The sequence below is a fragment of the Dysidea avara genome, chromosome 11 (genome assembly GCF_963678975.1).
Source record: "Dysidea avara chromosome 11, odDysAvar1.4, whole genome shotgun sequence".
NCBI classification, from domain to species: domain Eukaryota; kingdom Metazoa; phylum Porifera; class Demospongiae; order Dictyoceratida; family Dysideidae; genus Dysidea; species Dysidea avara.
This window is the reverse complement of record NC_089282.1, coordinates 23,558,461-23,568,396: the sequence shown is the minus strand read 5'-3', so window position 1 is coordinate 23,568,396 and position 9,936 is coordinate 23,558,461.

The window sequence follows — 9,936 nt, the reverse complement described above, 5'->3', positions numbered from 1 at the left end:
TAAAATACCGATTACAGCTATAATGTACTGAAAAAATTCCACATATCACTAAAAGCAATGATGCATCATCCATGTCATAACCAGCCATGAGTGCCCATGCATCATACTGACTCTGATAAAATAGTTGTGTTGAATGGCTACCTGCCTGCTTTACAAGAGTTGCACGTTGGCTACAGCATATATGCAAAATAGAGTTGTGTGTTAATTTGCGGTTTGTGGAAGTATGACCATGTGTCACAAACCTTGGATGGCTTTATACATCAAGTTTATACAATACAGAACTATTCTCGCCATGTTTGGTCAAAAATATCTTGGTGAGGGTATTTTGCTGTGCCAATAGACTTTGGTCATGCATAAACATTCCTGGCCTAGAATAGAATACCAGATGTTCACCATGGTTTGCAGAAACTTTTCAATACAAAAATTAAGAACTGTAGTCAGCACTTCTTTCAACACCCGGCTACAGTGTGGTGGAATTCATTGCCATCTAGTTTATTTGATGACATTATTAATTTTCATATTATGGTCTGCTCAAGTACCGATACAGGATTCGTCCTGAGCTGTTATTTTTACTACAATTGTATAGATTTATGTTCTATGTGTTTGTAATGTTATGCGTACTCCAGTACTTAAGAACAGCTTTGCCAAGTACTATGACTTTAATCAATCAATCCTAATTAGAATAGAGTGATATTAATTTTTAATTTACTTTGGGGTGCATTTTCACAGGCAAGCTAAAGGGGCGGATCCAGAGTTTGGAAAGAGGGGGACCTTGCTGAAAAACAGTTGAAGACCAAAAAAAAAAAAAAAAGGTCACAACAATAATAGCTAGTTATTTACCAAATATATCACATCTGTTATGTAAAATAAAATCCTATTTATAGCTTCTATATAGATAAGCTATACACTGCCTCATGAACATTGTGACTGCTTTATTAGAGTAATCGACTGCTCTATTAGAGTATCTCGACCTTGTATGCAATTTCTTGAAGGAAGGAGCATTTGCCCCAAATGCCCCATCCTGGATCCGCCATTGAGCTAGCACTTAGTTCTTATGCTCAAACTTGCCAGCATGCATGGTAGGCTGGTGCCTAGACAGTAAAACAGATCAAAGAGTGCGGGAGGATCTCATATTCATGCAATGGAGTTTGAAATAATTATACATTCTGGATGCATGTCCCAGAAATTTCAGACTTAATAACAATGAGATACATACAGTAGCATCAATACATAAATTAATTAATGCACCATTTTAACTATGCTAGCTGTACCATGTGACATAACAATGTCTTCAACAGTTTAAGGCATCCACCTGACCAACCACTAGCTATAGATAGGCATTCCAGTATCCGAGATTTTTTACTAAAAAAATTCTCCGTATATTCCCCAATAGAACCCTGGCACAAAATGACAACTCGTGTTTAACTTGGGATTGCTCCGTCGTCCGAGCTCCAATGAGGGTGAAAATCGCTGTAGGGTTTGTCCACACGCTGATCATCATGAAAATCTTAGTTTTATCGTGCGCGTTACGTATAAGTAAGTTTTGTGTTGTTTTGTAATCTTTTGAAGCCGTGTAATGTATGTAGAATACTTTAAAACTTTAAAAAACGTACGGTCAAGTGGAAGGTAGTCACTGGGCTTACTTTAAAGTGCGTAGTTACTTCGCTCGGGTTAGCGATTATCAGCTCCAGAGCAATTTTCTGATGGTTGTGTCATCAGCTCAAAAGTATAAACCACTTCAAAGTCGGCATAACAATGCCATAATTGAAACCACAACTCCACCTTAGGTATTGTTGCATCATTGTGGCACCTCCACTTTAGTTGTTTACCTTTATAAGTTGTTAACTTGATGTTTTTACCAACTTGAGATAGCCACTTGCCTATGGGCATACACCATTGTATTGAGAAGTGTGCAGTAGGTGAAACATATTTGCTCACCACAAAGCATACAAAGATCGCTGAGATCCGATAAGACCTGAAGTTACTCTCATTACATGTACAAACTTGCAGCTAGAAGCAACTGCAGTTTCAAGATAGTCCAGATTGCCAGATGGCTTCCTGATTCAATTGTGCCATTTCCCCCTGTAAAATGTATGGGGAGCCCTGGAGAAAAAATGTACCTTTTTTCAGTTTTTAAACACTGTGCATGCCCAAGTAGCTAATTCCAACCCAACAAACTATATATTTCTGAGATCAGCAATCAATACTCTATCTATTGAGCATATAAAAAGCCCGTTTTTCCAAAATTTTAAGATCAGTCTGGAATGCCTACTATAGACTCTATTTGTATGGTGAAAACTACATAGCTATACGTAATCGGGGGACACTTTCCTTGCTTGGGGGCTCTACCTAAGACTTGACACTTAGTGTGGCTATACTATTTGATACAGGTCAGCAACTATATATAGCTACAACTACTAATTGCACTGGAACCTCAAAAATAAAATGCCTTTTCTAGATTTCTTACTTTCCCATCTAGCTGCCAGTTATATGATCTTTAAGAATGAATCTATACAGGCTGTATATATTATATAGCCATCATTTAGTAATACTTATATAAGTTGTGGAGCTAACTATTGCAGGAGTCAGAACCGCTTACTTTTAACCTCTAACCATACCATCTGCTTCACCTGAAATGCAAGTCGAGTTTTGCATCAAGTTATAAAGAGTTTAGCATTACAAATCTACGGTGTATATAGATTATCTATATTCTGGGCCAGTGTCAGTAACTGAAGGTGAAAAATCTTCTCTAACCAGTATTTAAAAGATTGTTAAATGTTGTCTCAAGACAGTTACACTACTTGGTAATTGTGTCTATTGAGCATCAGCTAGACCCAATAAGCTGAGTCACTAAAATAAGCCTTAATGTCACATTCTACAATAAGGCATTTGAAACTTCTAATCAGCTTTACAGTAATTTGAATCAATATATATAGTCAGTACCTTCACTACCCCGAATTCTGTGAACTATTTCATTATATATAGATCAGGTGCATAATTAGTGAACGAGGATTTCTATGTATTTCAAGTGTAACATAAAGACTGGTTTTCCAAAATCCAGTCACAATGATGACATTATTCATTTTTATGCTTTAAAGTCAAGTAAATTTGTAGCTTTTTTCTCACATGCTTACAATTATTTCTCAGATGTTAAATTAACATAGCAATTATTTCCAGGTTTAATTTATTGTACATGTGTGCATGTCTGTATAACACATGCAATGTATAATATATTATAACTATACTTAACTTTGCAAATATTTTTGTTATGTAGCTTAGACTATTGATAACTGCAGATTTTGACCTCAGGTGTCAATCCCAGAGTATCCATTTTTCAAAAAAAAATTTCCTACCCCCAGATTATTGTACTTCACACAATATGGATACACCTATTATATGATTAACTCCAGTCTTTTAATCTTGACAGGGCAGGCGCAGGGTCCCCATTCAACACTTTTGCCCCTGGCTCCCAGATTTCTCTTTGCTGTCTTGTAGATATTGGCAGACTGACCATGTATTGCATGGCTATATAAAGCTGGCCTGGTTTTTCAGGTCATGCAGTTACATACTAAGGAAATGTCCAGATTCAGCAAGTGTCAGGCTTCATGCACTGTATATTATATGGCTGCACTTAACCACCACTCATGTGCATAGCCTCATACCATAATAATTGCATTTTAAATGCATCATACCACATACATACCCACTAAAATAACTGTGGTAATTCTAGGAAGCTGAAGGGATTTCCAGATATACTCGGATGCAGGGGTGTGTGGAATGCAACCACAATATTGCAAAACACACATGTATTAGGCTACCAATTGTAGATTCCTTGTTTCCTGTCACCTGCCTGCATAGTAATTTTAAACCCACATGCAAATTTATTATTGCATTTGATAGTCACATGACCTAAAATACTGGCAGGGAGTTGTGTGGTCATGTCATTGGTACTAGTGTCATGGTGTATTATTGGATAGGTGGACTCCGATGCGAGCTTCAGATGTTATGCTATTTAGTGCATGGCTCTGAATACTTGCAGTGGATCTCTTCAAGTAGTCTTGGTGAAACTTGAGATGCATTAATGAACACAAGTCCCATTCTCTATTAATGTGTGTGAAACTTTTGGAAAATTATTGTTGAAGTTGATGGTACAGAGTCAGGCTAGTGCTATATAGAATGTGTCACCACGAGCATGACAAATGCCTCTCTGGCTGTGTAGGAAACACAAGGGGTCTGCAACACTTCGAATATAACCTTCTAGAGGTTTGAATCTTGCTGAATCCCAGTAAAATCTTTCAAATCACAACTAATCTTGAATCTAGCTCTCCTGAGTTTGAGAGAAAAAAAGCAAATTAGGAGTTAATGGGCTCCCTTTAATATCGTTGATAGTAAATAATAGATTAATAAATAACAGCTGCCCGCCCGCATGGTGCTTTTTGTCTGACTAGGACAGGAAACAATGAATTAAAAATTGTTGGCCTTACATTAAAGCGAAGTGCAGTTGCATGAGTGATTGGGTGCACATTTTGTAGTCTACTATAAATCTTTTGATACAAATTATAATAGACTAGTGTGTTCATTAATATTATTGCAATTGCTAGCTTGTTTTCTTTCAATTGTTTCTGATATGTTGGCATAACACCTAATTGATGTAGTGTAAAAATATGTCAGTATTGTGTGCTGCAAACGTAGAGTGACGAGATAGTATTTAAAATGTATTATTGATATCATATCATCTCATGCCTATTCACTCATTCACCTATGTATAAGGCAGAGGAGTATTTCATATGTACTACTTGCACATGAACAATTGGCATCCTGATTGCAGGATGTATAGATAACATCACAAGATTTCAGACAATTAAACTACAAAGAGAGACAGGGACCTAGCCTTAAAGTTAACAGAAAACTTGAGCCCTCAATATAAATATTTGGGGCGAGCCTGAGCGAGCCCCACACTAGCTGGTCAAACCCGTGTGTACGAGCGTCAAGTATACGGACATAGTGAACGATCAAATGCGGCGATCATCGTATGTACGAGCGTCACGTTTACGATGATGAACGAGAATGTAACGGTAGAACGTATGTACGAGCGTCACAAACACGGATGGCAAACGAGAATGTAGCGGTCCAAGGTATGTACGAGCGTCACGTATACGGATAGCGAACAAGAATTTACCAGTCCATGCTACCACGTGTGCCACATGGCAAGTAATGTGGAGACTGATGAAGCACGAGAAGAGAGGCTACGAAGAAGGAGAGAGCGCGACCGAATTCGCAGACAGACAGAAACACCTGAACAAAGAGATGCAAGGTTTAATATAATCAATGTTTTATACTTAACTGATTCATTCATTACATTCATTATAATAATGTTCTTCATTGGAATCTTACTGCATCTTCATAGTTGTACAGCTAGCTATATACTAACTTTAGCTGTAGTTGTCATTCTCACCAAAAATTAATCCTCAAACATATAGCAAAGCTACTAACCGGCAAATGTCAGTATCAACATCAATTGATCAGGCTCGCCCCACAATGCTTTTAGCATTTGTCTAGTATACAATCTATCTATCTATATATATAAAGCTGAAAAGCTGTCTGTCTGTCTGTCTGTCTGACGGTCACGCTGCTTACTCACCAGACTTGGCGCGAATCGACATAGTCTGTGCTGATAATGAAGCGCTCATCATCCGCCTACTCTAAGATTGTTATCACGAGTTCACGCGTGCTTCCGTTCGGTCTCTACAGCGCGTAGAAGGCCAAGGTGTAGAGAAAACTTGAGCAACATTCCTTTGAAAACCACAGCACATACTGTTCAAGTGGTAGAACGCCTGACTAGCGTGTAAGAGGTCGTGGGTTCAAATCCACGTGTTGACAGATTTTTTTCTTTCTACTCAGTACATTTTTGTGAACACCTTTTTAAAACACGACTTTTAGCTCATCATATCTTGGCATGCAAAGCACGTATCGAGGCGGGACTTTAGCGAAATTAAACGCCCATCATCTGGCAACTCGAGTGTTGTTGTAGCAAATCAATACGTGCTTTTGTTCGCTCTTTATAGGGCGATGAAGGCACTGGTGTAGGGAAGGATCACTGAAAAGTTGAGCTACATTCCTGTCAAAACCACTGATAAACAACTGTGGCGATTTGTGCACCTCCCTTAACCCCAAGTTATTATAACCAGCCAGGGTTCAATCCCCGCCTAGGTCAAAACTTTTTTTTCACTTATGGGACCTTTTTGATGCACCTTTTTGCTCTATCTGTTCCATGCAAGTCTTCATCTACAAACTCTTATGATCAGTTTTTCAGCACTGGCACTGAATTACCTCACATAATAGGGACTCTTATAGCACTTTTGGGACAGGGCAGACAAATTGCCAACATATTTGTCCATCTGTGTGTTGGTCCAGTGTGTTGTATTAGAGTAGGTAAAAGCTTCTTTCACCAGTATCCAGAATATCTACATCTTTGTTTTAAGCACATAGGTGTGCACTGACATGAAAAACTGTTTGTTCAGACTTACCTCAATACTGCTGTAGTAATAGGCAGCTTGCATTATTGAACAAATACTACTGTGCATCTGAAAAATGATAATACTGGAACCATGCAGATCCATAGTTTACACCGAGGAACTGCATCTGACCTGGCACAACTGTTTCACTATCCTGCTTACATGCTTTCACTCTAAAGATTCATACATTACCTTATTGGTCAATTACACTGCAGGTGTTTCAAAACTGGGTTTTTGTATGGCAAGAGGTATATGTGTCACTGCAACATCAGGACTGAAAGTGCATAGGACAAGTTCTGAACTTTTGCTTGCCATGCAGTAACTATAACTGCAAATTGTGTTGACTTTAAATTATGCTCAAGTTCATTTCTCTTTGTGACAGTCGGTAAGGTAAACATCAAAATGTAGAAACTGAAACTGTACCGTGTGTACACAACCTGTATGTAATGTAGGGTATACTGTATACAATTGCCTTAGCTCACATGCAGTTTAACTAATTAGCTAGCCTTAATGCATGCTTCATTATAAATTATTATGTACTGCATAAGGATCATGTACTTTAAAGTACTATCGACATACATGCTACACAGCAAATATAGGACACTAATATTTATGCTTGGTTCCCAATATATTAATGCATTAGTTCTCATGTAAAGCAGCAAAGGTTTCGTTTGTTCTATACAGCACGTTGAAGTCACTGGTAGGGAAGATGCACTGAATAATTAAACTACATTCCTGTCAAAACCACAAACAATAAACTTTATTGTTTTGCATCATTAATGACATAAGAAAACCTCATGCTCTTTAAAAAATGTGACATCACCATGTACCTTACATAGCTACATTAGCAGTGCTGGTGTTTAATGCTTAGTCCCTCTTCGTGGCATTAAAATGTTTAATGTGGAGATGGTCCTGCACATAGGGCAGGTACCAATGCTAGTACTGTATAATACAACAATCAGTCCAATCAAATGTAGTCTAATTCAGTAGTCATTCTTGTGATGAGTTGTTATGCATTTATCAGCTTAATCACAAAGAATAAAGTGAGACAAAAGGCAAAATAATTATACTGAATGTACAGAAATCACCATGTGGGCAGATAAAATTAGCTAGTCTTTATTCTAAATTCAAGAATTCATAAAACAAATGTCTAAGAAAGAGCAACAGAGTATATAGAAAGCCCATTATTAGGGCTGCAATTCTATAAATAAAAATCATTACCAATAACCATATATCCATGTGAGTTGAGGGATGTGCTGGGAACTGGAACTAGGGAGTGAGACTTAAATGAGAACAGGAAAAGTAACTTGGAAGTAGCTGAAAATACAGTGAAACATATCATAATTAATACAGTATAGCCGTGCATGTTATTTGTCTTCTACTACTGTATAGACAGCATAGCTAATGAAGTTGTGATAAGTTATGCATCACTGTCATATTACAAGCATATATGAGTAGAATTCGACAACAGTAGAATAATTATATTGTGGCCAAAATAGCAATGACTTAAGGAATGGTATAAAACAGCCTGGAGTTCAAGGTATAATGAGTTTGTAAAACCTAATGGTAGTAAGTGAAGAGCGTTACAGAGCTAGAGTGGCAGTATTGTATTTGATGCTAGGCTTTGTATGGAATTAGTATGTAGCTACAAGTGTATGCAAAAAACTTTAAAAAATATCTATCATTTTGACTTAGTTCTGTTGTTTCAAGGTAAGCCACTCAACATAAATGAGTAATTAAGTGTGCAAAGTTGACCTGTTTTTAATGAGTCATTTAATATGTTAATGTATGCATATGAATGGGTGCAAGCATGCAGTATAAAATATTTGGGTTGGGTAAGCTCAGGTTCCATAACACTAGCATGGTTTCAACTAAAGAATGATAACTTCAAGTTTCTCTGTAAGAAATTAAAGTCATTTGTGACCGTATCTGTGAAAATAGAGCATATGGATATTACGTGTATGTGTATACAAAATTTGTCTACTTTTTCCAACTTTTATGACTCATAACTTTTAGTGCCATTATGGCCACACAATTTTCATCTCTTATTAAACATGTAATTGGCTTTACAATGCACGTTGCAAAATGCAGAATAATTATCCTTGTCTTAAGATTTGTATGATTTGTTGTATGACAGGGTGTGTCCGCATGCCCTATTTTTGCAGGCCTGGTCACATTTACCTTTGTTACAATGTAATCAACATGGCCTGACTGTGTATCGCTCCACTGATGGGTAGCAAGCAAATTCTATTCTGTCAAGTGATATGGAACAAAATATGTAAGGAAAAGGAACCTGTCATCACTATCACTTAAACTTGTAAGCCAAATTGGTATTGAGAGTGAGACGATAGTTCCTTGGAGGATTTACAGTGAAGTTGTATGTATTCAGTCAGTATAATACGTTAGCTGTCAATCATCCATGGTGAGCCTGTGGAGGGTACTATGAAAAACTTAATAATTTGATCATATAGAACAGTCATTCCTTATTCCACATTTATCAAATTAAGTGCTTTAATAGAGTGAAACATCAGGGGCGTAGCCAAGGGTGGGTATGGGTGGGCATTTGCCCAACCATCACAAGTAGCTTAATATTCACGTGAGGATTCACAGCAACACACAAAACAACCCTACTTTAAAGTTTAATACTGTAAAGCGTAAACGTGTACCTCATTTGTTGAACCATGACTTCGAACAGAGAAGGGATTGAGATAGATGGTGTATCACATGATCCATTATGCGGAAAATCCCTTGGGAAGTCCCTATAATTATACTTCATGTAGACACACGTGCTACGATCCTTGGTGCGGTATAAATTTGAAATTTAAAATGGAGTCCAAGCGTGGTGCACTATAGTCGTGGTACTGTATCTTTAAGTCACAGTGAGTGATGATCGTCAGTAGGATTCATTGTGGATGGTGCTGACAGCAAAAGATTTCGTTTCAGTGGACTTGTCAAGTGTATTTTTTTGATAAGGAAAGTACCATATACTAGCCTAACTTACTGCTGATGAAAGAAAACAGGAAAACGTACTCTTCTAGAGAACAACAATGGCATATGCAAATGGAGAAAAGGTCAAGTCATTATAAAGTGTCACGTACATAATTTGTACTGATTAACCGAGTTGTGGTTTACACCAAATTCATACAAATGCCGTACATTGGCTGCTATAAGTCTGGGACGAAGCATTCTTGGCATGCTGGATATTTGTGATAAGACTCATTATAGTTCATAAATTAGTGCCCCGGCCTTCATTTGGGGCCATGTGGCATTTATTTGAAAAAGCATTACATATCGCTGTGGTGGTTGGGCTGTAAGCTATACTGCAGTAGTAAATATGTGATGAACTGTTTACATTGTTTGTTCTTGTAGGTTCAGCAGTTTGATGTCATGTGATGCTCGGCTACGACGATCGTTGATGCCT